The 18,591-nt window shown below is 41.6% G+C and overlaps 1 pseudogene; it reads left to right on the top strand.

Annotated features, from left to right (window-relative positions):
* The first annotated feature begins 5,838 nt into the window (after window positions 1-5,838).
* LOC125343528 lies at window positions 5,839-6,336 on the top strand (annotated as a pseudogene).
* Window positions 6,337-18,591: the final 12,255 nt, after the last annotated feature.

Raw genomic sequence — 18,591 nt, forward strand, 5'->3', positions numbered from 1 at the left:
TGGCTGTAAACATAGTCTTCCATCTTCATATGTCTTTACCTGTGTTTGATGCAGTCCATCATCTTAAAGAACTGCAAGGTTTGTTGTTGTTGTTACTGTTGTGAGGTTTTATCTCAGGGCCTGGGCACTGTTCCTGAGCTATTTTACTGAAGGTTAGCACTCCACCACTTCAGCTACAGCTACCCTTCCATGTTAGGTGGGTGATTGGAGAGAAGAAACTCAGGGACTTTCCTGCTATGATCCTCAGATCTCAGCCTCCTGCTTAGCTAGGATTACAGTCTTTAGCCACCACTCCAGGGCAGACTGCAATTTTACAGGTACAAACATTTCACTTCACCTAGCGATCAACCTAACCAAAGACGTGACGGACCTATTTAATGAGAACTATAAAAATCTAATAAGGGAAATCAAAGAAGACACAAGGAGATGGAAAGACCTCCCATGCTCATGGGTAGGCAGAATCAATATAGTGAAAATGGCCATATTGCCCAAATTGTTATACAAATTCAATGCAATCCCCATCAAAATCCCAGCTACATTCTTCACTGAAATAGAGAAAGCAACCCATAAATTCATATGGAACAGCAGAAGACCTAGAATAGCCAAAGCAATTCTAGGCAAAAAAAGCAATGCAGGAGGTATCACAATACCAGACTTCAAGCTCTACCATGGAGCCATCATAACAAAAACAGCCTGGTATTGGTATAAAAACAGACCAGAAGACCAATGGATTAGAATTGAAGATCCAGAAATAAAACCGCACTTTTACAGTCAGCTGATATTCGACAAAGGAGCTAAAGACATACAATGGAATAAACCTAGCCTCTTCAACTACTGGTGCTGGGAGAACTGGGCAGCCATATGCAGAAAACTCAAGGTGGACCCAAGCCTATCACCATGCACCAAGATCAACTCAAAATGGATCAAGGACCTCAACATCAGACCTGAATCCTTGAAACTACTGAAGGACAGAGTAGGAAAGACACTAGAACTTATAGGCACAGGAAGGAACTTCCTGAATAGAGTCCCAGGGGCACAACAAATAGGGGAAAGACTTGACAAATGGGACTACTACAAATTAAAAAGTTTCTGCACAGCTAAGGACATAGCCACCAAAATAGAAAGACAGCCAACCATATGGGAAAGGATCTTTGCCAGCACAGCAACAGACAAAGGCCTAATATCTGTCATCTACAGAGAACTCTAAAAACTAAGCCCTGCCAAGCCCAGTAAGCCAATTAGGAAATGGGCAAAGGAGCTAAAGAGAGACTTCACAAGAGAAGAGATAAAAATGGCAAAGAAACATATGAGTAAATGTTCAACATCCCTGGCAGTAAAGGAAATGCAAATAAAAACAACCCTGAGATACCACCTCACTCTAGTTAGAGTGGCCTATACTCTGAACTCAGGCAACAACAAATGCTGGAGGGGCTGTGGGGAAAGAGGAACCCTTCTCCACTGTTGGTGGGAGTGCAAATTAGTACAACCACTTTGGAGAACAGTATAGAGATTTCTCAAAAAGCTCAACATAGACCTACCCTATGACCCAGCCATACCACTCCTAGGCATCTAGCCTGAACAACAGGTCCCAAGATATCAAAAAGAATTTTGCACTTCCATGTTTATCGCTGCACAATTCACAATAGCCAAAATATGGAAACAACCCAGATGCCCCTCCACAGATGAATGGACCCAAAAAATATGGTACCTATACACAATGGAATATTACATAGCGATTAGAAACGATGAAATATTGTTATTCGCAGGGAAATGGTCAGAACTTGAACAAATAATGTTGAGCGAGACAAGCCTAGAACACAGAAAACAAAGGGGCATGATCTCCTTGATATATGACTGTTAAGGAGAGGGAAGGGGGAGACAGTAGAGACCAGGTTTGTGAAACCAAAAACTTCTTGGCAAATGGTATTTCCCACAGGTGTAGGTCGAGGACCCTACATTATTTATCCAAAACCAAACAACTACTCAACATATAAAGGTCAAAAATTGACCTCTCAGTGGATCACAATAGCTCAAAAGCTATGTATGTACGTTCATATAAGACTATTGTTGACATATTGTCTACTGTCAACATTACATTTAAAGCCCTAGACGAATTTTCTTTGGCGTAGGCCACGTGGCTACTGTATATGTTCTTGGTACACTGTGTATTATATATATGTCTACCTGACCTAGGGAAGGGAAAGAAAAACAGGGTGTAAGATATCACAAGAAATGTACACACTGCACTCCTATGTAACTGTACCCCTGTGCACAACACCTTGTCAAAAATTTGTGTTTAATTAATAACGTATAAAAAAAAAATTCACGGGCTGGGGATATAGCCTAGTGGCAAGAGTGCCTGCCTCGGATACACGAGGCCCTAGGTTCGATTCCCCAGCACCACATATACAGAAAACGGCCAGAAGCGGCGCTGTGGCTCAAGTGGCAGAGTGCTAGCCTTGAGCGGGAAGAAGCCAGGGACAGTGCTTAAGCCCTGAGTCCAAGGCCCAGGACTGGCCAAAAAAAAAAAAAAAATTCACTTCATCTGAATGAACGACTGTACTATTATGCAAACAGAACTTTTTGTTTTTGTTTTTGTTTTTTGTTTTATGCCAATCCTAGGGCTTGAACTCAGGGCTTGAGCACTGTCCCTGGCTTCTTTTTGCTCAAGGATAGAACTCTATCACTTGAGCCACAGCGCAACTTCCAGCTTTTTCTATGTATATGGTGCTGAGGAATCGAACCCAGGGCTTCATGTATACAAGGCAAGCACTTTACCACTAGGCCATAATCCCAGTCCCCAGAACTTTTTATTTGCGGATAGAATATACTAGGGTTGGTGTGAACACAGCCCTTCATTTGCATAACTGTTGTGATTGCTGCAAATATACTTCTTTATTTGTATCATTTTCTATGGTTGGTATAGTCTACATGCCCCTTTTCTGACTATAAGCTGGATGTTTTATTTTTCTTTCAAGTAAGTTGGAAGACACCCTCATGGGTTTGCTCCTAGTGTATAACGTGTGTCTTCCTTATCACCACATATATCTACAACATTAAACCTTATTTTTCACTGGATAGTTCCTCTAGTTATAATATGGATTACGTAGAGGTGAAGAATTTGCCAAGAACAAAAGGGAGACCAGTCTCTAGCATTTGTGAGATTTAATTAGTTTTCAAAAGGTGGGAAGGTGGGGGTGAGGCAGGGGTATCCAGCTGAGTGGTTTGGGATGTCTTACTCACTAGACATTATGTTGGAATTGAACTGTACAACTTAGGTTGGGGGTGGTAGAGGGGGAAGATTGGTAATAATGAGAGAGAGGATAACACTGTTCAAAAAGTAGTGTACTCGCTGGTGGTTCACACCTGTTATCCTACCTGCTGAGGAGGTTGAGATATGAGGATAGTGGTTCAAAGCCACTGGGGCAGGGAAGTCCCTTTGAGACTCATCTCCAATTAACCACTCAAAAATGTAAAGTGGCGCTATGCCTCAAAATGTCTGTAGAGTGCTAGCCTTGAGCAAAAGAGCTCAGGAATAGTAGTGCCCAGGCCCATGACCAACCAAAAAAAAAAAAGGGGGGGGGGAGACCTCGGGGTAACACCTTTACAATATTTCTTTTTGTCGGTCTTGGGACATGAACTGTGGGCTTAGGTCCCAGAGCTGAAGTCTAGCGCTCTACCGCTTGAGCCACAGCGCCACTTTCGGCTGGTTGTTGATTAATTGGACATAATACTCTCACAGACTTTCCTGCCCGGGCTGGCTTTGAACCGTCATCCTCAGATCTCAGCCTTCTGAGTAGCTAGGATTACAGGCATGAGCCACTGGCGCTCCGGGTATTTTTTTTTAATCTTATTTCTGAAATGTCCTAGGCACTGGCCATCCTGTTCGTGTAAGTCCCTGGACATGAAGTTTGGCTCTGACTCCAAACATTTGCTCCCTCTTCCCTCCTGAGCCCACTTGGCATTCCCGCCCTCCCTCTTCAGTTCCTGGGCCCCCTGTGTGCTCCCACGCTCTGTCTGGGCTCCAGTATTCCCTCTTCATTTCCCGGGCCCCCTCATTTTTTGGCTTCCAGGCTCCCACTTGGCTCTTCTTCTCCCTCCTCGCTCCCGCGCCCCCTCTGCTGCTCCCAGACTCCCTGTTAGGCTCCCAGGATCCTTCTCTGGCTACCAGGCTCCCTCTTCCACTCTTGTGCTCACTTTGCTCTTCAGCTACGTTTTAGGCTCCCTCTTCACTCCGAGGCTCCTCCCTTGTTCCCACACTATGCAACTCCCTGTTGGCTTCTGGGTCCCCTCTTCGTCCTCATGCTCCCTCGTAGCTCAGGGCTCTCAAGCAGCAGCCGGCTGCAGGGGAAGGGGGGACGGTCCCGGTAAAGGAAGTACAGTGGTAAGGTCTGCATTTAGGGGGATGGAGGGCAAGGGGCTTGGTCCCAGGAGGAACTCCCCTGATTACCAACCTGGTGGGAAAGGCTCACAAGGATCAACACCCAGGAGTGACTGATTATGAAATGCTCAGGTGTATGGTACACGGAGGACCCCAGGGTCGCAAGTGTATTTGAAGTGCCAATCCTAGTACATCCTTTATGCAAATGAAGGACTATATGTGCACCAATCACAACACAATCCTTTATGAAGCTAAAGAACAGCACCACAGTAGTTAGTCCTTTATGCAAATAAAGGATTATGTTTGCACCATTCTCAGTACAGTCTTTTTGCAAATGAAAGATTATATTTGCACCAATCACAATGTAGTCCTTTATGACAACAAAGGGCTGCAGCACATTGTAGTCCTTTATTCAAATGAAGGACTGTGTTTGCCCCACTGGGCCACCAGCTAAAGTTGTCCCTCATCTGGATGAAAATGCGTGCTATAGGAGCTGAGAATGTGGCTTAGTGGTAGAGTGCTTGCCTAGCATGCATGAAGCCCCGGATTCGATTCCTCAGTATTACAGAAAAAGCCAGAAATGGCACTGTGATTCAAGTGCCCAGGCCCTGAGTTCAAGCCCCAGGACTGGCAAAAAAAAAAAAAAATGCCCGTAACATAGAGTTCCCTATACAGAGTTCCCTGAGGTGTATGATGGCAAAAAGAATCCAGCAGCAAGCTGTTTCAGACAGCTGCAAATGGGTAGTACCTCTTAGAGCCAGAGTTACTCTTTGGCAGCTGTGCATTGTACAATGCATCTTCTCAAGATGTCTGCGGAATGTTGAAAGCCGAAAGCAGTGGGGCTTACATAAGGACAAGCCACACACCCACCAAACAGGGCTGCTTGGCTGATAGTTCTCCACTCAGCATAATTGGTCTACACTAGGAAGAGTCTAACAACTGTCAGGGAGTCAAATTTCCCTGTACCTCCAATATTTTGGCTTATTTAAAGGCAAAGTAAGCCTCAAAAAGGGTGCGTTTTAATAAAGGCCTATCATTAACATTGACAGTGCTTTAACAGTATCTAACAGCGCTGGAATCACATTTAGCTCCAGCTTCATTCCATGAGGAAGAGATAGGTCTCACTAAGCTGTCTCATGCCTAGACAATAATCCTGACATATTTGTAAAAATCACTTCTCCTTTACTGCAAGGATAGGAATAGTTGCCTCAGTATATGAAACAAATAATTTATTTGAATTGTTCATAAGACACTGGTATGGTATTAGTAATGAAACTGAAGAATTTTAACCCTTCAATTTTCCTTGGTAATTGCCTAGTAACAAGAGAATAAAGAAGTATTTGTAGGGCTGGGGATATGGCCTAGTGGCAAGAGTGCTTGCCTCATATACATGAAACCCTGCGTTCGATTCCCCAGCATCACATATATAGAAAACAGCCACCTTTTTCCACCATCGCTGAAGCAGGAGCGGGCCAAAATGAAGTTCAATCCCTTTGTCACTTCTGACTGAAGCAAGAACTGGAAAAGGCATTTCAATGCACCTTCCCACATTCACAGGAAGATTATGTCTTCTCCTCTATCCAAAGAGCTGAGACAGAAGTACAATGTGCGGTCTATGCCCATCCGAAAGGATGATGAGGTGCAGGTTGTACGGGGACACTATAAAGGTCAGCAGATTGGCAAAGTGGTCCAGGTTTACAGGAAGAAGTATGTCATCTACATTGAACGGGTACAGCAGGAAAAGGCCAAAGGCACCACTGTCCATGTGGGCATTCACCCCAGCAAGGTGGTTATCACCAGGCTGAAACTGGACAAAGACCGCAAAAAGATCCTGGAACGGAAATCCAAGTCCCACCAAGTAGGAAAGGAAAAGGGCAAATATAAGGAAGAAACAATTGAAAAGATGCAGGAATGAAGTAATCTTACATACAACTTTCATTAAAAAAAAAAAAACTGTATCAGAAAAAAAAGAAAAAAAAGAAAATGGCCAGAAGTGGCGCTGTGGCTCAAATGGCAGAGTGCTAGCCTTAAGTAAAAAGGAGCCAGGGACAGTGCTCAGGCCCTGAGTCCAAAGCCCAGGAAAAAAAGAAACAAAAAAAACCCCGAAGTACTTGTTTATCTCTTTTTCATAGCATTTGAGGAAATACAATATTATTTCCAGTGACAGCCATGGAAATTTAACTCTTTTGATCTGGTAGAATACTGTTCAATTTTGTTGCAGGGGGTGCGGGGAGGGGAGAGGGGCTTTTTGAGATGATTGCTCCAGGTAGCCCAAGGTACATAGGCCTACATGACCTCTACTCAATACCTTCCTGCACGACTCCTTGAGTATTGCAATTACAGTCATTCACCACCATACCCACCTTTGCTTCACTTTTAAGGTCTCCATACATTGCCATTTGATCTATAAGTAAAACTACAAAGCCTAGTGTTATGAGACAGTCAGCACAACTACCTCCTTGAGTCTGGTGAGTGAAGAATTCAGGTAAGACATGAAACTTAGCAAAAATGATAGAAAAGTTTACTGGGAAAGAAGTGTCAGAGAAAGGATACATATAGCATGGTTCTATGCAAAGGCACCACTTCAGTTCATCTTCAGCCACCTTCTAGATACAGACATGAGCATTGTTTTAACAGGAAAAATTAGGGACAGAGGCAAAATCTGCATAGCTTTAGCCTGGGTTACAGGACTGGCTGGTCATTTCCTCAGTTCTGGTTCTCCCAGTTCTGGAGTTGTTATCGCAGTCATAACTTGAGGGGAGCAATGTCCTTCCCATGAGATGATTCTGGCTCCAGAGTGCAGCCTGATCATCATAGATCGGGGGGTGAGGGTCCTGCCCTGTAAGGCTGTGCTGTCTTAGAGGTAGTTTCAATCCCTTGTCATAAAGATGTTATCCACTTGTGCTGTCTGTATTGGAACCCAAAGTAACTAACTGCAAAGTGAGTATGGAGAGAATGGCTTAAGAGAACAATGACAAATAGAAAATTAAGGCAGAGATGGCAGACTTTCCCTTTGTTTTTACTTAATTTGTGGCAGCAAAACCAGTTTAATAACCTTTTATAAGCACACTTTGGATAGAGTGAAAATAGTTTGTCTCTAGTGTGAGAACAACAGCATTAGCCTCTAGGTTTTGAGCACTTATTGAGATTGTCTATAAGAACTTTCTATCTCCAAGTCCAGTCTACAGGGCTGAGGTCATTTGTAAGGCAGCAAGTTTAATTACATTTTCTCTCAGAGACCTTATGATCTCATCATCCATTTTAAATTTCCTTTGCATTTCCCTGTCATTCATAGATAGGTACTACCTATCTCTAATACTATCATTGACATTGTTTAGCGAGAACTGGAAGGTATCAATCAGTCAGGTGTAGTGACTCATGCCTGTAAGCCTAGCCACTTGAGAGGCTGAAATTGTGAAGATTGTGGTTCCAAACTAACCAACCCAGGAAAAAGTTTACAATGCTACATCTCATCCCAAAATATTGAGTATGACAGCACTTGCGTGTCATCCCTTCTATGCAGCAAAAATAGGAGGATCGTGATCCAAGGTCGCCTAGGCCATAGGCAAGACTTTATTTGAAAAGTAATGAAAAGTAGCAGGGTGCTGGTGGCTCCTGCCGGTCGTCTTAGCTACTTAGAAGACTGAGATCTGAGGTTTGTAGTTTGTTTGTTTGTTCTTGTTTTGCCAGAACTCAGGGCGTGAGCACTGTCCCTGGCTTCTTTTTGCTCAAAGGCTAACACTCTGCCACTTGAGCCACAGCGCCACTTCTGGCCTTTTCTATATATGTGGTGCTAAGGAATCTAACCCAGGGCTTCATGTATACGAGGCAAGCACTCTACCACTAGGCAATATTTCCAACCTCTGAAGATTGTAGTTTGAAGCCAGCCTGAGCAAGAATCTCCAAGAGACTCTTCTCCAATTAACCAATTAAGCCAGAAGTAGAAGTAGAAGTGTGGCTCAAGTGGTAGAGTGCCAGCCTTGGACAGAAAAAGCCAAGCAAGAGTGTGAGTCATCACTTTGACAATAAATAAGTAATTTAAAAAATGAGTGTGAGGCCCTAAATTCAAGACCCAGTACCAGCAAAAACTAGCAATTATAATAATAAAAGAAAAAGACTTTAAACCTTCTTGTAAAACACACTAGTTATGGGTTGGAAGCATGGTGCCTGCCTAGCAAGTGCAAAGTCCTTAGTTCAATCCCCAGTACCACCAAATAAGAGCAATACCAATTATAAATATTAAGTATAACCATCAACTAATTCCATGGCCATGGGCCAAAGTACAAAGTGTCTCTTGTTTTATTCATTGTAAACATTCATGTGAATTTGTAAGATGAAGATGTACATCCTGTTTTCTCCTAAGAGTTTAACATTTTTATGTTTTACATTAATCTGACTGTCCCATTTGAGATAATTTTGGCTTATGATCTGGAGTAAGAGTCCAACTGTTTTTGCAGTTGGATGCTAGCAGCTGTTTCAAACAGCTTCCTGGGTTTTTTAAATGGAGCAGGGGAGATGAGTGTAGGAATAGGGCAAGTTAAAAGGCTACAAAGATCCCTGTTCTCTGACCATGTTTCAATTATTTTCTGTAATCGATTCCCCTATGATTGTGGAGAGCATTATTAATTTCTTCACCATGGAAAAAAGTTGATGTTAACACATTTTGCCAATATTTTCATTGCTGGTTTTTACAATGTTGCAGTTTTACAGGGACTGGGGATAGAACCGAGGACCTTGTGTGATATATATATATATTTGGTTGGTTTGGTTTGGCCTTCGGGGAGTTTTGGTTGTTTGAAACATAATCTTATTATATATCCCAGGCTGACCTCAAACACATGATCCTCCCGCTTCAGCTTCATGAATGCTGGGATTATAGGCATGTACCACTACACCTGGCTTGTTGCTACATGAGTTAGAGGATGTTACTATTCTGCCATACTGAATGTCCCTATACATAAATTGTTATTTAATTTCGTGTGTAATAGATCTCTAGGTAAAATAATAATCTTGCTGTGTGTGGCTTCCTAGCAATAATCCCAATTTGCAGTAATGAAAAAACGTACTTAAAATGATCACATCCTCCTCCTCTTCCTCCTGTGTCTTTGGGACCAGAAACACTGACTTGGATCTGACACTGGCTTGTGCCAATGGTCAAATTAATGGATAAGTACTGTGGGCCAACAGTGAGTCCATGTTTTTTCTCCTATAAGACAATAGACCTCTGAAAACATCTGCTTAAACATTCAAGCCCAGTTTCTTTCCCTGAGATAGGAACAAACTTTTCTGGTTATTATTAACTAAGTTTCTCCAAAAGTTTACTGCCCTTAATTTTCTTTGGAAAGAATTTAGGAGAGGCCACTGTTAATGACAAGACTGAAGAAGGTTTCCTGTAGGAGGCATGAGTTTTGACTTGATCCTACAAGTATGAGTAGAAATAATGAGAGAGGGGGTAACAAGTATAACAAGAAATGTACTCACTACCTTATTATGTAACTGTACCCCCTCTGTACATCACCTGTTCAATAAAATTAAATTAAAAAGGAATTAATTACTTGAAAATTGGTGGTGAGTAGGAAGCAGGTCAATTCAACACATAACATGAAGGTGTGTTATTAATTCCACTCTCTGAGCTACTGCAAGAATAAATCCCAAGCCTATCCCTGAGAGAAAGTCAGATAGGGCCATGAGCAAAAAGGAGGAGAGGCAGGGTGCTAACAGCGAGCAAGAACTCAAAAACTGAGGTCAGAAAACTGAAGTTCTAATTCCAGATCTTCTGCTTATTAGCTGTGTGATGTTGAGCAAATTAGTGTACTTCTCTGGTCCTATTATTATTTTATTTTTTTTTTTTTGGCCAGTCCTGGGCCTTGGACTCAGGGCCTGAGCACTGTCCCTGGCTTCTTCCCGCTTAAGGCTAGCACTCTGCCACTTGAGCCACAGCGCCGCTTCTGGCCGTTTTCTGTGTATGTGGTGCTGGGGAATCGAACCTAGGGCCTCGTGTATCCGAGGCAGGCACTCTTGCCACTAGGCTATATCCCCAGCCCCTGGTCCTATTATTTTTATCAGTGTGATGGGAACCCCTTTCTACTTCACAGATGTTGTAATAAGATTAAACAAGATCATGAATCAATGGTGCAAAGCACAGTCATTGCATGAAGTAAGTGTTCACTAAAAGGCAGTCACATTTGGAATCTATAGATCCAAATATGAACCCACATACCAAGTACACAAAGCCTGAAAACCAGTGTAGTCAGCATAGAATATCTAATATCTCTCTCTCTCTCTCTCTCTCTCTCTCTGTGTGTGTGGGGGAGTGTTTGAGGCTAAGTCTCACTTTGTTCATGCTGGCCTCAAAACCCTTTGGCTCAAGTGATCCTCTTTCCTGAACTTCCTGAGTAGCTGGGACTATAGGCACATGCCACTGTACCCAGCTGCAAATTATTATCGTTATTATTATTATTATTATTATTGCTATTACTATTATTTTGGGGTGTATGTGCATGTGTCCTGGTACAGGGGCTTAAACTCAGAGCATGGGAGCTGTCCTTCAGCGGGTTTTTTTTTTTGCTCAAGATTAGTGCTCTACCATTTGAACCACACCTCCAGTTTTGATTTTTCAGTGATTAGTTAGAAATAAGAGTCTAATGGACTTTCCTGTCTGGGCTATTTTTAAACTGCAATCCTCAGATTGCATACTTCTGAGTAGCTAGGATTATAGATGTGAGCCACCAGTACCCTGGCAATTTCATTGTTTTATTAGTGGAAATTAATTGTATAAAATAATGGGTTTCAGTATGTTGTTTTCACACATGTACACAATGTAATGCAACAAAGTCACTCCTGCATCATCCTCTCTTGACTCCTTCCTTCTTGCCTCCCCTGCCAGGAGTCTTTTTTTTCCTTTCACATTATAAAACAAATCTAGCTTTTGCATATGAGAAAAAACATGTGATATTTGTCCGTGTCTAGCTTATATTGCTTAGCACGATAATCTCGAATCCCATCCATTTTCCTGCATATGATACCATTTTATTCTCTTGGGAGACTGTTACTGGGAATTTGAGCTGAGGGTTTTGTGTTTGCTATGCAGGTGTTCTGCCACTTGATCCATGCCTTCAGACCTAGTATAGGTCTCCTTTATGGCTAAAATTCCTTGTGCTATGCAGCACAATATCTTCATACATTCATCTCTTCATGGTCAGCAAGCAAGATTTCATAGCTGGACTAGTGTAAGTAGTGCTGTAGTGTACATGAGTGTGCATGCAGGTAGCTATTGTGGGCTGCCATCCATGCATATTCCTTTGGCTATATACCTAGGAGTGGTACCACCAAATCATAAGATAGTTCTATTTTAGTTCTTCTTTTTGGTGCTGGTCCTGGGGCTTGAAATCAGGTCCTGGGCAGAAAAGTTTGTTATCTCCCTGAGATAACCCTGAGGGTTTTTTTGTTGTTGTTTTTCCTAAAGGCTATTGCTCTACTGCTTGAGCCACAGCTCCACTCCCAGCTTTTTGGTATTTAATTGGAAGTATCTCAATGACTCTCCTGCCTGGGCTGGCTTCCAACCACAATTCTTAGATCTCAGATTCCTGAGTAGTTAGGATTATAGGCCTGAGCCACTGGCACCAGCTATAGGTTTTTGTTTTTTCTTTTTAAGGAACCTCCACACTGATTCCCATAATCATAGTGGCGACACTTATTTACATTCCCACCAACAGATTCTCTGTCCGCCCCCCCCATATCTTAACCAGCATTTCCTTCCTCTCTGTCTTTCGCTGTCTCTTTCTGTCTTTCTCTGTCTCTGTTTCTGTCTCTGTCTCTGTCTCTGTCTCTCTATCTCTGTCTCTCCTCTGTCTCTGTCTCTTTCTCTGTCTCTCTGTCACTGCCTCTCTTTCTTTTTTTCTTGGTCCTGGGGCTTGCACTGTGGGCCTGGTTGCTGTCTCTGAGCTCTTCATCTCAAGGCTAGTGCTCTATCACTTGAGCCACAGCACCACTTCTGGTTTTCTGGTGGTTAATTGGAGATAACAAAATTTCTTGCCCAGGCTGGCTTTCAACCGCAATCTGCAGATCTCAGCCTCCTGAGTAGCTAGGATTGCAGGCATGAGCCACCAGCGCCTGGCTAGCATTTGTTTTCTTAATAATGGCCATTCTGCCTGGGATGATATGGAATCCCAATGTCATTTTGATTTGCATTTCCTTTATAGAGAGGAATGCCAAATACTTCTTGATTTTGAATATTTTTATTTCCTTTAAGTAGCTCAAATATTTCTAAATGTGTCTATTAGCCAATTATGCTTTTTCTTTTGAAAGGTGTCCACGTAAGACCTGAATCACACTAATGGGAGGAAATGTAGGAGAAACCCTAGAAGGTATAGGCATAAGCAACAATTCTCTGGGTATACTACAACAGCTCAGGAAACAGAACAAAAGTTGACAAATTAAAATAGCATCAAATTAAAAGCTATTTCAACAAAGGGAACACCTTCCAGAAGCTTCTAAGTGATTTCAGAATACATGACCTTAAGTGATGGAAATATCCACTAGGTGGCAACATTGCAAAGGGAGTCACTCAACAGAAGAGGCCAAGTTTATGTCTAAATCAATTTTTCTGACCTGTGACTGAAAGTTGTATCTTTTGGTGTTTGTTTCCTCTTCCTTTGCGCCACTGTATTCAGGCATGCCCAGTCCTGCTCAAGGCTGTTTGGAGAATAGCAAGTACTGGACCTGCATTGCTATTACACACAGAAAAGGTAATGATACTCAGAATGTTCTTCAGATGCTGGGATTCTAATTCCCACTATTGTTTGTTTCTTATGATTTGCCTCAATGGGGTAGACTGTAAGGGGTAAAGAGAAACAAAACTAACATTTTTGAGACATCCACACATTTATATAGCACACATTTTCTATAATCATTTTAATTGCTATATAAACCTTGAGAGATGAATATTACTATTTGTTGATAACATCCTGGCTCAGTAGTTATTAACATCATTGGTGTTTGTTTTTGGTATGTACCCAGCACTACTGTAGGATTTTCAGATAATTCCAATATAATATTTTACTGTGTTATTTCATTTTGAAATACATTCTTCTATGCCTTTAAAAGATAAGGATTTTTTTTGACACAACCACAATGTTATTGCGACACCTAAAATCAGAAAATATTCCTTTCTTCCATCCTTCCTTCCTTCTTTCCTTTTTCTTTCTTTGTGTGTGTATGTGTGTATGTGTTGGTCCTGAAACTTGAACTCAGGGCCTGGGCACTGTCCCTAAGCTTTTTTCCTCAGGGCTAGCTCTCTACCACTTGAGCTACAACTCTACTTCCATCTTTTTTTGATAGTTAATTGGAGGTAAGAGTCTCACAGGCTTTCCTGCCTGGACTGGCTTCCATCCATGACCCTCAGATCTCAGCCTCCTGGGTAGCTAGTCATGAGCCACTGGCGGCTGGCTAAAAATGTTTCTTTACCCTCATTGACTAACAGTGTTCAAATTTACCTGGTTGTCTCATTTTTAAAACTTGCAGTTCATTTGTTGAAATCAGTTTGGACAAGGTTTATAAATTGCACTCATACATTGTGGGAGCTGTAAACTATTTATGTAAAGAGAATTAGATAACATCTCTCCCGTATTCAGATACAACTCTCTAGTGCAGAAAACATGGTGCTAAACCAGGCTTTGGTGGCTCCCACCTGTAATCCTAGCTGCTCTGGTGGTTGAGATCTGAGGATTGCTGTTCAAAGCCAGCCCAGACAGGAAAATCTGTGAGATTTTTATCTCCAGTTAACCATCAGAAAACCAGAAGTAGAACTATGGCTCATAGTAGTAGAGCACTAGTCTTGAGTGGAAAAAGCTCAGAGATAGCATCCTGGCCCAGAGTTCAAGCCCCAAGAGAGACAAAAATATTCTAATCTGTTTGTCTCCCTTTCTTCCTTTTTTCTTTCTCTATTTCTCCTTCCCTTCCTTCTTTTCTTTCTTTCTCTTCTTTTCTGTCTCTCCCTCGCTTTTTCTTTCTTTCTTCCCTCCCCCCCTCTCTCTTTCCTTCTTTCTTTTGTTGTTTCAGTACAGGGACACAAAGCTCCCAGCCTCTAGCTCTCACTTGACTTTTTTTACTCAAGGCTGGCACTCTGCCACTTGAGTCACATCTCCAGTTCCATAACTTGTAATTTCAATATAGTTTATATATCATAATGACATAATGACAGACAATGCCCCCCCTCCATTATCTAGAATGATAAGCAGGGTATAAATTGACATGCTCTTTAACAGGTCCAACCATCAGGGGTTAGTGATACATTGTATTCAGGAGAGAGTAGGTGTTAAGGAAGACTCAAATTTCTGCTTTAGATAGATTGTAAGTACAGGATAGCAGGAAGGAGATGAAATAATCTTTGGCTATATTTGAAGTATCTATGAGCACTTAGGCAGAGTGCATAGGAATATGGAGCACTGAGAGCAACTCTAGGTGGAGTTGCCCATTGAGGAATGCCTCAGAGATATGTGGTAGAAATCATAAGTATGCATCATCCAACCACATAGCAATTGCTGCATGAGAAGAGTACTGATAACAAAGCCCAGTAGTAAAAGTTAAAAAAGAGTATAATATGTGGGTCACCTTAGTAGACTGAGACACAGCCAGGAAGAAAGAAAAACTAGGGAAGGTGATACACATCTGTCAGGAAGAGGTAATGGCCAATTGCATCCAGTTCAGAAAAAGCAAAGTACAGGAAACACTGAAAGTATCCATTGTATCTAACAGACAGGTCTAGGTCTAGCTTTACCTCATAGTTTGTAGTTTCAGTGGAGTGCCAAGAAGTGTGACCAGATTGCATTTTAAGGAGTGCATGGAGGTGGTGGACTGTAACATATGGCTCTTATCCACCCAAATAACCGTGACTCTGTGTACTCTTGTGCTCTTGAATCTGGTGGACCTTCTAAATAATTTTAACTGAATGAATGAAAAAAAGTGATGCCGCTTGACTTCGTAGGGTGGATTATTTTTTAAGCCTTGCAACTTTTGCCATAGTCTTTTGTAGCCCTCAACAATCACATAAGGAATCTGACCATGAGGTTGGAGGCAGAGCTCAGTTGGTAGAGCACTAGCCAGTGGGCAGAGTGATAGGTTCCGAGTTTGAGTCCTGGTCTCAGACCTAAAAGGAAATCTGACCACTGCTAATGAGATCAAGTGGATGAGTCCTGACAAGATATGGAAATAGATTATCCCAGCTAGGCCCAGATATACCTACCAAGTTGACAGGCTTATAAATGAGCCCATTTGGGAACTCTCTAGACCAGCCTAATCAGCCAGCTGGATACCATGGAGTACCCCTAGTAAATAGCACGTGAATCAGAAAAAATTATACCATGAGCCTTGACTAGATTCCTTACACACACAATCATAAAGATAATAAAATGACTGTTTTCAGTCTCTATTTGGGGGATGATTTATTGCACAAAAATATATAACTAACATTCAGAGTTGAAGCAGTGTGACTATGAGTGCATGCTATACCTCCAATAACCTTGGAAAGGAAGTGATCACAGCTGGAGGCACACATGCACTCAGGGGAGAAATCTTATAAAGATAGTAGAGACTTGAGAAGATCCAAGAAAAAGAAAATTAAAGATGCAGAAGCAGGAGGAGATAACTAATACATGCAATTTCTGAGAAGGGAAATGATGAACTTCAAGCTGATAGAGACACTGATCTTTGGAACAAGGGCACTAGGACCCTGCAGCTTCTGCAGTCTAGAGGGGTCTTTCCTCCTCTGGATCTTTAACAATGGCAAACTTTCTCACATTCTAGTCAAGGAAGCCTATGAAGGGCAAATAATGGATCTTTCCAGAATGGTTGTTTGAGACTGTGTAGCTTACTGACTGAACTCAAGCCAGAAAGTAATTGGAACCTACATCCTGAGACTAGCATCCAAATTGTCTTCTGTGCAAGCCGCGCATGCGCATTAAAGCCATTCCTCCACAGGGTGAGCTGCTCTGGCTAGATTCAGTGGGCTTGCAAAATAAGATAGGGTTTACTTCCATTGCCTCTGGGATAATTACTCAGAAGTTCTTTCCTAGAGAAAGCACTGTTGACATTATAACCCTACCTCTTGCTGTTCCCCTTTCAGCAGGGATGAAATACTGGATTAAGTACTGGGTTGGATTGGTGGTGGATGGCTGTCTGCATCATAAAGTATCTTTGACTTCACTTTTGACAGCTACAGCCTTCCACAGAGAGGTAAGGAAAGGCTGCCTCTCAGAAAAGTGGAATAGCAACTATAGACCAATTTTTTTAAGCTTTCTATTATGGAAAATTGGAAATACACACAAAATGAGAAAGACTACAATTAGGCACTTTCATATTGTCTCGACTTCAACAATTAGCAACTTTTCTGCTCATTATTTTAAAAGCACATATGTACACGTGTACATTGTTACATATAGAGATATGTAGTTGATCCTTATTATTGACAGATGTCAGAAATGAAAATTTGCCTGCTTGAAAAAAAATGTATGTGTTACTTCACAATCTGTACTTGAAGTACTTTCATGGTCATTCATGGATCTGCCCAAAGTGACAAAAAATTAGTTCTCAGGCACTCAGTGTTCCCAGTGCTGAGATTGGATAGGGGACACACTACTTTTGTTGTTTCTGCTCTTAACGCTATAAATGTCCCTTTCATGGTCTATTTAATACCACATTTTGTACCTTTTGTTGGTGATTCTACTGTTTCATTAATCTCTAATTGTAGTACTAACATGTTTTCTAGTGTTCTAAATACCAGAAGGCTATGATATGCTTTCTTTGGAGGAATTATGTACATTCCAGCATGAGTTATAATGTTGGCGGAGAGTTCAGTGTTCATGAATCAATAGTGTGGTACATCTAGAAAAAAGAAGAGAAATTTGCCTGTCTCTATGTGAGGATGCTTTGAAAAGTGCTAAAATAATATCTTTATTATGTGATATAGCAACTAAATTTGTGGCTTTGTGAGATGACTGATTGGGAAACACTGAGTAAACAGCATTGTTACCTGGCTGAAAACCAAGGAAATGTATGACCACATTACCCAAGATTAGGAAAATGTCAAACCCTTCTTGCTTAGTCTTTTGTTATAAATATTGCATATAATTTCTCATTTTTAAGAAATATATGGGGCTGGGAATGTGGCTTAGGGGTAGATTGCTTGCCTATCATGCACAAAGCCCTGGGTTTGATTCCTCAGCACTACATTAAGCAGATAAAGCCAGAAGTGGCTCAAGAGGTAGAGTGCTAGCCTTGAGCACAAAGAAGCCAGGGACAGTACTCAGGCCCTGAGTCCAAGCCCCAGGACTAGCAAAACAAAACAAAACAAACATTCTCAAACGATTATCTTTTGATGCCTTGAAAATTATTCATTACTACCTGAATAAATGAAAATGCATTTAAATTAATAAAGGGAAGAATCTGGCCTGAATGAAGAACATCTTCCAAAAACAAGTTTCTGTAAACCTATATTTTCAAAACAAATCCCACCTAAAGATGTCTTTAACACACACAAGGTTGTGTATTGATCCTTTTAAGGAAATGAGTTCAGAGGCTCATAAGAACCCTACTCTTCCACTTAGAGCTGAAGAATATTCCTTACTTTTTTTCTCCTCTGTACTTGAAACTTTTTTCTAATTCAGTGTGTTATACCAAGCAATTTTAATATTGTTTTGATTTTTTTTGAGACAGATTCTATGTATGTATACCAGACTAGTGTCAGACTTGAGATCCTCCTGCCTCAGCATCTCAACTGCTGGAATTACAAGTGTAAACAAGCCAACCAATAAAAAATAATAATAATGACTGAACAAACCATTTTTTCATTTACCCATCTACCTAGCCCTTGGGCTTTCTTGCCTCATTGGTTTACTAGCTCCCATCTGACAGAAAGGCAAAGTATTGGGTAGATCAGGACAAAAGTGGCAGACATAACACGTGGCAGATAAGATGTGGTCCATCATGATACTTCATGTTCCCATAGTGCCTTGGGATCTTTCTTAATTCTTCTTCCCATTATGCTGTGAGTTCCTGCTCAAACATTTTTTCCCATAAGGCCCTGTGTGGCTGCTCAACCAACGAGAAGAACTGGGACAGTACAGGCACAAGCCATCCAATATCAGTACAAAACTCAGGGGAGGAGATATGAGAAACCTATACTATAAAAAGCACTCTATGAAGCCGGGTACTGG

The sequence above is a fragment of the Perognathus longimembris genome, chromosome 28 (genome assembly GCF_023159225.1).
Source record: "Perognathus longimembris pacificus isolate PPM17 chromosome 28, ASM2315922v1, whole genome shotgun sequence".
Taxonomy (NCBI): domain Eukaryota; kingdom Metazoa; phylum Chordata; class Mammalia; order Rodentia; family Heteromyidae; genus Perognathus; species Perognathus longimembris.